The 13,736-nt window shown below is 39.6% G+C and overlaps 1 protein-coding gene across 5 annotated transcripts in view; it reads right to left on the bottom strand.

The window, feature by feature from the left end:
• Positions 1 to 13,736, bottom strand: part of LOC122560703 (BTB/POZ domain-containing protein KCTD5-like) — a 77,046-nt gene that overhangs the window by 36,344 nt on the left and 26,966 nt on the right. The window lies entirely within an intron of this gene.

Here is a 13,736-nt window from a genome sequence, read left to right as displayed (position 1 = left end):
ATTCACTATGGGCTTTAGTGCCAATAAAATTGAGTGGGGGCGGGGGGGGGGAGGGAGGGTTTGCTGGTGGTGGTCAGCTGCCCTCAATTATGGGACGGGGATGGACACAACTGTTATTAATGGGTATAACATAGAACATTACGGCACTGTAAATGCCCTTTGGCCTTTGATGTTGTGCAGACCTGTGAAACCAATCTGAAGCTCATCTAACCTACGCTATTCCATTATCATCCAATGACCATTTAAATGCTCTCAAAGTTGGCGAGTCTATTATTGTTACAGGCAGGGTGTTCCATGCCCCTACTACTCGCTAAATAAAGAAATTACCTCTGACATCTGTCCAATATCTATCACCCCTCAATTTACAGCTATGTCCCTCATGCTCGCCATCACCATCCATCTAACCTTCTGATTATATGTCTCAATTAAGTCACCTCTCAATCTGCTTTAAAAACAGCCTTAAGTCCCTCAGCCTTTCCTCATAAGAACTCGCTTCCATATCAGGCATCATTCTAGTAAATCTCCTCTGAACCCTTTCCAACACTTCCACATCTTTCCTATAACACGGTGAGCCCAACTGCATACAATTCCCCAAGTGCGGCCACACCAGAGTTTTGCACAGCTGGAACATGACCTCGTGGCTCCAAACCTCAATCCCTTTACCAATAAAAGCTAACACATCCTATGCTAAAAACACTATCAACCTGGGTGGCAACTTTCAGGGATCTATGCAGGCACACTTATGATTCTTCAGGCCCATTACTGGAAGTAGGGGCTGGGAGGAGGCCTGTAGCCCTGAGCAATGGGCTACTATTTTGGAGGGGGAACCCATTAGTAGGGCAGCCTGTGGCTAGTTAAGCCACACAAGCGGACCCACTAACCCTGTTTGGACACCAGCCCTCTCTTCCCATCAAGAGTTGGTGGTATGGTTCCTTGAAGCCTTTAGGTACCTAAAGACCCAATTAAATTTCCAAGTTGCTGTCCATCATTAGGCTCAACTGACGACGTGCCACTTATGGGTCGATAACTTTGCTACCACCCTTCTATTCCACTTACAGGAAAGTGGTCCTGAGCAGGATAGTCAGGGAATTGGTGTGCTGGCAGCAATATGAAATTCCATTTTGAGCTCTATCAGGGTCTACAAGTTAATCTTCTGGAGCCAGCATAACACTGAGTGCAAACAATCTCCCATATCAGCAATCTAACAGTTATCGCAATGTAATTTCTAAATGCCAGATCAACTGTGTTAGTATTACCTATGCCCTATAAGTTGAAGGATATGGGCTCAGGCTCCATTCTAGAATTACTGTTCAGTGCAGTGTTGAGGAAATTGAGCTCTTTCTCGAACACATTATTAAATTGTGGGTTCCTTTGCCCTCAGGTGCACGTTAAAATAACCCTATAATAGAATTGGCAGGAAAACAGGACAGTCTCCTGGTTCTTTGGCCAATATTTACTCCAAATGTCCAGTCATATATTTAATTGCAGCTAGTTAAACATTCCACTATAAGAACAGTGACAACCACTTCAGTGCTAATTAATGGGCTATAGAATCCTTTGGGATATTCAACAAACATGAAAGGTATCACAAAGGCAAGTATCCTCCTACATCAAAGAACATCTCGAGCACTTTATAAGTGTTAATGGCTTTGAACATGAAAGTGGATAGGGAAATTGGGTAGGAAGAATAAATGAGATGTTGATAATGGTGAAGAATAAGATTGAAGACTTTATTACCAACTGTAACATTTTGGATATATATCTATAAATATCTATAAAGGCCAGCATCAAAAAATTAAAGCCCAACATTAAAATACATTTACACTGATTCTTTGTCCCAACAACTGAAGTTCCACTGCTGTTGAGTTGTTCACAGTGGACTGCCCGACAGTGTGTTCAAAGTACATAAAAAGCAAGTCCATCTAAAATTTATACACTAATTTTGAAGGGTCAATGGACTCAAAACATTAACTCGCTCTACACAGATGCTGTCAGTTTCTTTAGCAATTTCTCCTATTTTACTGAAAACATAAGCTTTGCAACTGAATGTATTGTATTGCTAAATATTGAAGATTAAAAGAAAGCTAAATCTTGCTCTGCAACCACATTCCAGACTTTACCTCAAGAGATTATAGACCAATATTCATGAATCCCATTTGGTTTTTGTAATGTTGAAAAACCCCAATATGACCACAGCCTGAGTACTTCAAAGTATTAAACTCCACACTATAGAAAGGATATCGATTTTTTTTTTTATGAATCTACTTCAATATTTAAATGATGGCTGGTCTTCCTCAACTTCCTTGCCCAATCACTATATATGTTGATTTCCTTAGATAAGATTACGTCGCTGTTTTGAAATACTGAACAACGAAGCCTTTAGAGGCCGGGTTCAGAAACCTGAGTGAAGATATTTCTTAACTCAGTCTTAAATGATTGACCCCTTATGATTGTGCCGTTAGTTCGATACTTTCCAGTTAAGGGGGAACACCTTTTGGGTATCTATCCTATAAATAATACATGTTTCTATGACATTGGAGTTTAGAAAAATGAGAAGCAATCAGTATAGACCCAACCTCATCAAACTCTCATCCCAGGAATCAAGCTAGGTGAATGTTTTTGGCAGCCAAACCATATCTCAAGGTAACAACACCCTTCTTTAAGTAACTGAGACTAAAACTGCACAGAGTACTGTAGATATAGCTTCAAACCTTTCTGTCGTTGCATCAAAAAGCCCTTACCCTTGTATTTCAATTTCATTATAATAAAGACAAACATACTAGTTGTTTTCCGACTTATTTACTGTTCATAAATGTTAACAATAACTTGAAAATCCCCAAGGATGAACATTTGATAGTTTCAAACCATCAAAAAAAATTGTTTTTCTCTTCTTCCAAAGACAATCCCACATTATTCTACATTCAGAGCTGCCATTTCTTGCCCATCCAATTAACCTGGATATAACTTCTTGCAGATTCTCTTGCCTTCTCACAGTTACTTTACTGCTTAATTTTTCTGACAAAACAAAGCTAAGATCTGCCTTTCATCTAAATTATTATGCTAGACTGAACAGCTGGGCAGCGATCCCTTCAGCGTTCCACCATTAACTTGTATATTAAAATACAAATACTAAAAAAAAAAGTTTTACATTCAATAGCCACATAATGAGTCCGATAGATTCCACAAAGGTCACCATCAGGAAGGCTAGGGTTTAAATTATAACATAGGTCTTGCAGCCTTAGAGAAACTACATTCGGGCAAACTGCAATGCACTGGAAATGTGTGGCACACTCACATGATCAATAAAATAAAAGCATTAAAAGTTGCACAGGACATCTAAACATATATAAAAGATACCCAAAAAGTAATTATTATAACAAATTAAGTTTTATTTATGAAGCATGCCAAATCAGTGCAGCATAGCTTCATCACTAAACTTTTTGAAGTAGTCTAAGAGGTTCTTGCATAACGGCAAAACATTTGTGAAATTATACCACGGCAGAATAGCTAACATTTCTGGTTGAAAAGCTGCAACCCAATCAATGATTAGAGTGGAATCCAAAGGGTTTGTTTTCACTTTTCTTTACCTTCCCCACTGCCCAAATATTAGAGAGCATGTGCATGTGAACCACAACAGTTTCAGACTTTGTTAGTTACAAATCCTAGGCCTATTCCTGAACATTCTTTCAGTTCCAGCCGACAACGCTGTGCCATTTTTTTTGAAAATGATCCTTTATTCATAGTCTTTTAATTTTCCTTTCCAAATTTGCATCTACTGTACATCCTTTTTAAAAGTTGTTTCAGACGGTGCTAATCTTCGGGATAGTTTATGTCCTAATACTTGTGCATAAAAAAAAAATTTCTCATAACCTTTCATTATGAGTCAGATATCAGAAATGGACCAAATAGGAAACTAAAAACCAAGAAAAAAATTAAGTATCTCAAGGAGACACAGGTAGAAATTTAGCAACAGAAATATTGCTTCAAACAAACAACTGTGCATCCAAGTTTGAGCAACATTCTTCTTTTCCTCTTGAAGGTAGTATTTTACATTTAGACAGAAACCCAAGTGCCAGTGCCCCAAATAAAGTTATCGAAGAATGCTAATTGCTATTTAATGGTAAAGTGTAACTGGTGAGAAAACAAAAATCAACATTCGAACACACAAATCTGGGGAAGACGCTCTGACCAATAAAGGAAATCATACCAAATGTCTTCTTCATTATCCTACCTACCCATGACTCTCAAGAAACTTTAACCTGCACTCCAAGGTCTCTTTGTTCAGCAACACTCCCTGGGAGCTTATCATTAAATGTATAAGTCTTGCTCTGATTTGACTTTCCAAAATGCAGCACCTCACATTTATCTAAATTAACTCCATCTGCCACTCTTCAGTCCATTGGCCCATCTGATCAAGATCCCATTGTAATCCAAGGTAATCTTGTTCGCTGTCCACTACACCTCCAATTTTGCTGTCATCTGCAAACTTTAACTATACCTCCCATGTTCACATCCAAATTATTTACATAAATTACAAATAGTGGTGGACCCTTGTGGCACAGTTCTGTATCCTAATAGCTAGTTCTCCTTGTATTCAATGAGATCTAACCTTGCTAACCAGTCTCCCATGGGGAACCTTGTCGAACACCTTACTGAAGTCCATATAGATCACGTCCACCCCAATCTGCCCTCAATCCTCTGTTACTTCTTCAAAAAACTCTATCAAGTTCATGAGACATGATTTCCCATGCACAAAGCCATGGTAACTATCCCTAATTAGTCCTTGCCTTTCTTGTTCCTCTGGATTCCCTCTAATAACATGCCCACCACCAACATTAGGCTCACCTGTCTATAGCTTTTCCTTACCACCTTTCTGAAATAGTGGTACCATGTTAGTCAACCTCCTGTCATTTGGCACCTCACCTGTGACTATTGATGATACAACTATCTCAGTAAGAGGCTCAGCAATCACTTCCCTAGTTTCTCACAGAGTTCTTGGGTACACCTGATCAGGTCCAGGGGATTTATCCATTTTTATGCATTTCAAAACATCCAGCAGCACCTCCTCTGTAATATGGACATTTTTCAAGATGTCACCATCTATTGCCCGACATTCTATGTCTTCCATGACCTTATCCACAATAAACACTGATGCAAAATACTCGTTTAGTATCTCATCCATCTCCTGTGGCTCCACAGATAGGCTGCTCTGCTGATCTTTGAGTGGGAGAAAGAGGACTGCAGATGCTGGAGATGAGAGCTTAAAAATGTGTTGCTGGGAAAGCGCAGCAGGTCAGGCAGCATCAATGGAACAGGAGATTCGACGTTTCAGGCATTTACCCTTCTTCCTTATTCTCTTCCTAGTTACTCTTTTGTCCCTAATGTATTTATAAAAACCCTTTGGATTGTCCTTAATTCTATTTGCCAAAGCTATCTCATGTCCCCTTTTTGCCCTCCTGATTTCCCTCTTAAATATACTCCTACTTACTTTATACTCAAGAACTTTCTCGATCTCTCCTGTCTAAACCTGGCATATGCTTTTTTCTTTTTCTAAACCAGTAGAGGTAAAGCAATGGGATTGATTGAAATGCAGTTAGGATGACTCAATTTTTAATTAATGAAGTGGAAGAGCTATACCAATTTAAATGGTTGAAACCCCAAGTACTCTTTTCACCTTTCTTTTCTTCATCATATCATTTCAAATAAGTAAGGTCACTTGCTTCATAAGAAGTGAAAGCTGCTTTAGGAGATTTCAAGGTATTTATGAAACAGATAACATAGAAGGACAGCCCAGCAATCTGTTGTCAGCTCTCTTGTCAATCAGAAGAATGAGAGAGAGAATCAAAAGCAGAAAATGCTGGAGACACATCATGCAAAATCAGCAAAGAAAAAGGACATTGATTCAAATTTCTGATGAACAAGCTTTTGAATACCAAAATTGACAGGGAAAGAAAGCGATAGAGAAAGAAAAAGCCAAGTGACATGGAAACAACTAAATATGGCCTAACCTCTTCCAAACTAAATCTCCAATTGCCTTATGAATGTTTCAGCTTCTTGAAATGGTATCTCACTGGCCAGAACTGGACACAAGAGAAACAAGCAATGCAAACAAAAGCCACAAAACTGATCTCAGTGCCTGAGGTCTGAGAGAAACCATCCAATTGTATCAATGCATTCTCAGCATTAGAGTCATAGAGATGTACAGCATGGAAACAGACCCTTCGGTCCAACCTGCCCATGCCGACCAGATATCCCAACCCAATCTAGTCCCATCTGCCAGCACCTGGCCCATATCCCTCCAAACCCTTCCTATTCATATACCCATCTAAATGCCTCTTAAATGTTGCAATTGTACCAGCCTCCACCACATCCTCTGGCAGCTCATTCCATACACGTACCACCCTCTGCGTGAAAAAGTTGCCCCTTAGGTCTCTTTTATATCTTTCCCCTCTCACCCTAAACCGATGCTCTCTAGTTCTGGACTCCCCCAACCCAGGTAAAAGACTTTGTCTATTTATCCTATCCATGCCCTTCAATTTTGTAAACCTCTATAAGGTCACTCCTCAGCCTCCGACACCCCAGGGAAAACTGCCCCAGCCTGTTCAACCTCTCTCTATAGCTCAAATCTTCCAACCATGGCAACATCCATGAAAATCTTTTCTGAACCCTTTCAAGTTTCACAACATCTTTCCGATAGGAAGGAGACCAGAATTGCACGCAATATTCCAACAGTGGCCTAACCAATGTCCTGTACAGCCGCAATATGACCTCCCAACTCCTGTACTCAATACTGACCAATAAAGGAAAGCATACCAAACGCCTTCTTCACTATCCTATCTAACTGAGACTCCACTTTCAAGGAGCTATGAACCTGCACTCCAAGGTCTCTTTGTTCAGCAACACTCCCTAGGACCTTACCAATAAGTGTATAAGTCCTGCTAAGATTTGCTTTCCCAAAATGCAGCACCTCGCAGTTATCTGAAATAAACTCCATCTGCCACTTCTCAGCCCATTGGCCCATCTGGTCCAGATCCTGTTGTAATCTGAGGTAACCCTCTTCGCTGTCCACTATACCTCCAATTTTGGTGTCATCTGCAAACTTACTAACTGTACCTCTTATGCTCACATCCAAGTCATTTATGTAAAATGACAAAAAGTAGAAGACCCAGCACCGATCCTTGTGGCACTCCACTGGTCACAGGTCTCCAGTCTGAAAAACAACCCTCCAGCACCACCCTCTGACTTCTACCTTTGAGCCAGTTCTGTAACCAAATGGCTAGTTCTTCCTGTATTTCATGAGATCTAACCTTTCTAATCAGTCTCCTATGGGGAACCTTGTTGAACGCCTTACTGAAGTCCATACAGATCACATCTACTGCTCTGCCCTCATCAATCTTCTTTGTTGCTTCTTCAAAAAAAAACTCAATCAAGTTTGTGAGACATGATTTCCCATGCACAAAGCCATGTTGACTATCCCTAACCAGTCCTTGCCTTTCCAAATTAACTGCTTCAGACTGTGGGCGGACTCAAAACAACGAAAACATTCTATTGTTTGTGGTAGCACAGAGAAGAGTCACATGATTAGGTACTCGGAGGGATTTCAATACCGCTGTACACACATCACAAATGTTAACATATAGATGCAGCAAGCAATTAAGGTTGACAGTACTTTATACTCCAATCCCTGTAATAAGGTTTGCAGAAAGGATGTCTTGCAGAACTAAGTGGGGCTTTGCTGAGAGCATACATACATCACGCAGTGTGCTGAAGTTGGTTTTCTTAAGGGAAGGCGTATCTTCTTTAGAGGGAGTGTAACAAAGATTCATTCGACTTATTCCTGCATGGTCAGCAACAGTAAAGTTTTTATTCCTTAGCCCTTTTTTGCCAGTTTTTATTTCTTCTCCTGAGTATTGGCTTTCGCTAAGCTGTGGTCCCACAATTGCTGACAGATATGTATCATCTCACTGGAATAATTCACATACAGGAGCCATATTTATGCCTGCTGGCAGACTATTCAATCATAGTGAGAACAGGAGGGCATTATGACTATCAGTCTCACACTTATGCATGTTCACAATGGAAGGAGTTATTATTGGGTTTCTTACACCTGGTTCCAAGTCCAAGGGAGCTTAGGTCATTTGCAATGATACAGTTTGTGCTTTGAATAACTGCATACACTCCTTATGTCACTTACTGGGGGGAGTGGGTGATGGGGGTGGGGGGGGGCACAATGGCTCAGTGGTTAGCACTGCTACCTCACAGTGCCAGGGACCCGGGTTCAATTCCCACCTCAGGCAACTGTCTGCGTGGAGTTTGCACATTCTCCCAGTGTCTTCATGGGTTTCCTCCGGGTGCTCCGGGTTCCTCCCACAGTCCAAAAGATGTGCAGGTTAGGTGAATTGGCCATGCTAAATTGCCCCAAGTGTTAGGTGGATTAGTCAGGGGTAAATAGAAGGGGATGGTTTTCTCTTCGGAGGGTCGGTGTGGACTTGTTGGTCCGAAGGGCCTGTTTCCACACTGTGGGTAATCTGTAGGCTGGAGGAGAAAGTGAGGACTGCAGATGCTGGAGATCAGAGTTGAAAATGTGTTGCTGGAAAAGTGCAGGTCAGGCAGCATCCAAGGAACAGGAGAATCGACGTTTCGGACATAAGCCCTTCTTCAGGAATCTGTAATCTGTAGGCTATCTAGAAACATGTAGGTAGATTTCTGTACCAAACCATTCCTAGAATGAGACAGCCCGAAAACCCCTCATGTCATAATAACACCCAGGTCTTCCTCCCCAAAAGAAAAATTCCCAAGGTATCAAAGAAATTCAACAACAGAAATATTCAGGTCTGTCAACACCTTTAGAGAGAACACAAAGTAAAGTTTAGGTGGCAACACATTTCCTGGCTCAGCAGGGAAAGTTTAATGAAAATTACGATGTACTCCAGATACAACTGAGCAGAAACAGCACCATGCGAGAATCATGTATACAGAGAATGTTTTTTTGCCTTGTACATTTTAGTGCATTAGAGGCAGGCTGAATCCATCTGGATGACTGTTAGTTATTGCAGAGGGACTAGTATCTTTCCAAATTATTTTTATCCCTTGGGCATCTTCAGTTTCTGGGGCAGTGATGTTTTGTTAACTGCGAAGGATATTGCAACATGCTTAACAGCTGAATGCTGGTTAATGACCTTTACAGACTACACACACACAGATAGCTGCAAAGTGGGGGCTTAAAGGCAAGGTTACGTTTTTTTAGTTAAGTATTATAAATAATGAGAAAGCCAAAAGGTAGGAGACAGTAGTTCATGCATGTAACTAACTCTCTTTCCAGGTGAGGAATAAACTGGACACAGGATTTCAATCTCTTGTCAACAGTGATCAAAAGTTACAAAATTATTTTTTAAAATCCCAACATTTGCAAGAATGGCAGCAACTCAGTATGCACCTTATCACAGTAGTTTTGTTTTTCAAATCAGTTATTATTTTGTTAATATGAAAACACACCTATTAAGTCAGAATGCTGAGCAAAAAAATGAGGAGCAGTGTAAAAAAAACCCTGCAGACTGAACTGGACCATTGCTGCAAATGCATACAAGATACAACAGGTGTAAGTATAAAATTCACATCCTGTATCTGTGGTCAGTCACACGGAAACCAAGCTCAGCTCATTTACATCACATTTTCCATACAGTAAAACTTTCAACTGCTCAAAGAATAAATGCATGGTTAGAAATAATCTTTATTTGAATATTAGCATTTTGTAGAAAACGACTAGACCGAACAAAATGCTATATTAAGTTATTCTATTATCAGGACTCCACATTTTCAGGTTTTCTTTTGTAAAAATCAAAGCTGCAATTTTCCAGGCATTTGTTTGCATTTTGTTTTTGAAAACAGATTAAAATTGGGGGGTAGGGGAATAAATAGAAAATAAAACCAGTTTAAACTGGAGGATTTCATTTTTCAAATAGTCCATCATCTATTCTATCTCCTGGTGAATGGGATATACACCCTTTAAAGAATGCTTCAAAGAATTAACTTTGTTATGTTCACCATATGTAGCAAAGGAAGCAGGTGATGGGTTTGAGCAAAACAAGATACATAGCCTCCATGGTAAAGAAACCTAGAGGAAAGGAAATTATCGCTGCAACCGTTTATCATGCCCTTGTAAAGTACTGTAGCATAGTGAGTTGCATCCTTTAGGGAAAAATAAATGATGGCTCAGACTCGGTTGGGTTGATTAATTATGCAACAAGAGAATTGCTGACTATAACATCAATTATTAAGCACAAGTCTCAGCTGCTTCAGATATGCAACCAGATATTATAGTTTTAAAAAACCATTCCTGAGCAATTGTTCAACAGCTCTTTTTCCAAAACGTCCACACATCCACATTACCAAATTATATGCACTTGAGAACAATGAAAAACATAACTGGTTGAATTTTGGGAATATGGGAAAATTGTGAATTATGCAAACAGTGTTTACTCCATCCGATAATACACTACACAGGTTTAATTCTAGCCTCTAGTCAGCAGAAGAAATTGCCACAGACTTCCAGCTGTAATATAACCAACATGAATAATGTAGAGCAACATTAAACCTGTCTAATGATGGGACTACCCACATTGCAAAATTCAACGTGCACTTAATGAATAGTGCATTGTACATCAGCAAGCGAGCAGTAGATATTGAAGGAAAGCATTTTAGCTGATTCTTCACTCCTTAAAATGTTTATTATCTCAACTTATTTAAAATAGCACATTAGCTAATCATCTGCTGCTGACGGAACTAAATAGGATGAGGTTTTTTTTGCTAAATACAAGTTCTTCTCCGAACTTCAGTTGTTTTTATATCTGTGTATACCAGTGGTTGCAGTACAAAGTATGTTAACAGGCATACAACTGTACGTGGGACTTATGTGATACTATTCCTTGAGAATAAAAGTTAGTGGTGTGGATTCTGAGCATATAATAGATGCAAACATTGAAACAGAGAGCATTGCTTGGAAACTGTAGCACATCACAAAGCTGCTGCTGTATTTCCTTTGATATTTTGATCAGTGCAAACTCATTCTTGTATAAATTCTACACTCACTACACTACATGTTAACTTTTATAAACTGGGGTTAACCAACAGGAAAATCCATTGACAGTTAAAGCAAAATCATATAGTAAAGCTGCTCTTGAAGTCCTTCATTCGAGAATTGGGAAATGACAGAACCAAAAGCTGAAGGTCTGGACAGTCTGGATTAGACGGTCTGCAGTAGAGCAGAAAGATCAAAAAGCAGCAAATCCACAAGCGAAAAGGATCATCGGACTGAATCCTGAGGACAGGAACAATTGGACTGTCTTCCCACAGTTTCCCTCAACCCATAACACCCGTGCTTCTGGGTTCAGACTGCATGTGTATACAGGAGGAGTATTATATGGTAGTTAGAATTTTAACGAGTTAAAGTATATGTCAATGGTTCATAATGGTTTACCTCTAGCTAGAATCTCTATTCGCATGAATAGCCATTTTTGGTAAGTAGGAAAACCATGCTGTTTTTGTCAAGTTGGGTCTGAAAGGCTGCGATCAACTAGGAGAAAGTGAAGACTGCAGATGCTGGAGACCAGAGTTGAAAAATGTGGTGCTAGAAAAACAGCAGGCCAGGCAGCATCCGAGGAGCAGGAGAATCGATGTTTTGGGCATAATCCCTAGAAGGGCTTTTGCCCGAAACGTCGATTCTCCTGTTCCTCGGATACTGCCGGGTCTGCTGTGTTTTTCCAGCACATTTTTCAACTCTAAAAGGCTGCGGCTTTTTATAATATTTATAAATTTTGATAACTGCTCTGAGAACAGCGGGGCTTTATTCCCTGCGTGCAACCCCACTGAGGCACAACCAAGTTAGAAAGATGTGCTTAAAAAGGTCATGAGAGAAACATCAGAGGAACGACTGCTAGAGGTGACAAGGGATGGGCTAGTGTTTTAGTTCGATGTGAGCATCATTATAAATATTCTGAGTTAATTCTCTGAATAACTAAAATGCATACACTGCAGATTATAAATTCAAGATATCTTGTCCAGTGAGAGATCAACATCAGTAAAACAACATAAAATATACATTTTGGGTGAGGTATTAAACTGAGGCCCCATCTGTATCCTCAGGTTGTTGCAAACAATCTCATGGCATTATTTGAAGATCATGAAAAATCTCAAGTGTCCCAACAGATATACATCAACTGCTAAGAACATTAATCTCAATGAGGTTTGTGGAACCTCAAACTGCGAGTACAGACTGGCTGCTGCATTTACCCACATTAAAACACAAAGACTACAATGCCCCATGCTGAGGATGATTCTTTTTTGAAGATGAATGATTAGATAGAAGCGAGATGATATTATCGGTTGTGGGTTCACAAATGACTTAGGAGTCCTAAATTAGCATCGCTAGATTTCTGACAGTCAGGACATTGATGATGAGTGGTGCAAGTAGTGGTAGATTGTTGGTTTGAGCTGCTGCTTCATCTTGAGCTCTCTTTTTCCATTCTCTCTCTGTAGCTACTCTTGTTGACTGATCTTGACAGAAGTTTTGAAAAATTGTCATTTTGATTTTAATTAGGTATCTGCTTCTGTTGCATTTTTTTTGTAAATTTATTAGCAAATTTTTTAAACTTACAAACATATAAAATTATTGAAAAATACAACCAATACAACAACTGTCTACTAACTACTAACCTATCCTATAATACAAAACAAACCTTAACACTAGGTGTGTTCTATTAACATGAACACACAATCACAGAGGCTTTGAGATTGACTTTGAAAGATTTCCTTTGCCAACATGTGAGCAGGGTATCTTAGTGATATAACACTTCACAATGCAACAAAGGTCTAGCTTCCCAAGGTAGCAAAAGCATTAAGTTTGTATTTCATTTTGTATCTATAATAAAACAAAATACTGCAGATGCTGAAGACCTGGAACAAAAATTGCCATTAACAAATTACTTCTTAGTGTCCAGGATGTGCAGATTAGGTGGATTAGCCACAAAGTATAAACCCCATGAGGGATTATGGGGATAGGGTGGGATGCTCTTCGGAGGGGCTAAATGGCCTCTACCTGCACTGTAGAAATTCTATGAAAACAGAAATTGCTAGAGAAACTCAGCAGGTCTGAGTTTGTGTAGAGAAAACAATTAATATTTTGAGTCTGATGACTTTTTCAAAACCTCAGATGCTCATTAGGGTTCATTACCCAAAGAGCAGCTTAATTTATATTCAACTTCAGCTTTTGTTTAGAAAATTGAAAAATGCTACATCTGCCCTGGTAGAGGAATTTTAGTTGAAAAATTTTAGTTGTGCGCTCTCCGCCAAATTCTGGATTTATCTTCTGTTTAATTTAACTTCAATTATGTGGATAGTCTGAAGAGGTTGGGACTAATCCTTCTTGGAGTGAAGGTGGCTGAGAGGCGATTTAAAAATGGCTCTCAAAATCACTAGATTTGAAACTATACCACCGATCCTTCACTATTGGGTCAAAGGTCCCTACCGAACAATATGGAAGCTGTACCAATCCCTTGTAGATTACTGTAGTTCAAAGCAGCAGCTCACCTCAAGAGTAATTAGGGATGGGCTTAGCTGGCATTGACAACATCCCATGGATTAATTTGAGCTGGGGAGGAGAAAGAGGTGAACCTCCGAGAATGTGTATAGGGTATAAGCATGTAGGGAAAGAGTTAAGTTTTGTGAAACAAGGGGTTCAT

Source organism: Chiloscyllium plagiosum, unplaced genomic scaffold (genome assembly GCF_037043375.1).
Source record: "Chiloscyllium plagiosum isolate Xiang-an unplaced genomic scaffold, Cpla_swu_hap1 HiC_scaffold_20, whole genome shotgun sequence".
In the NCBI taxonomy this organism is placed as follows: Eukaryota; Metazoa; Chordata; class Chondrichthyes; order Orectolobiformes; family Hemiscylliidae; genus Chiloscyllium; species Chiloscyllium plagiosum.
This window is presented reverse-complemented; position numbering and strand designations above follow the sequence as displayed.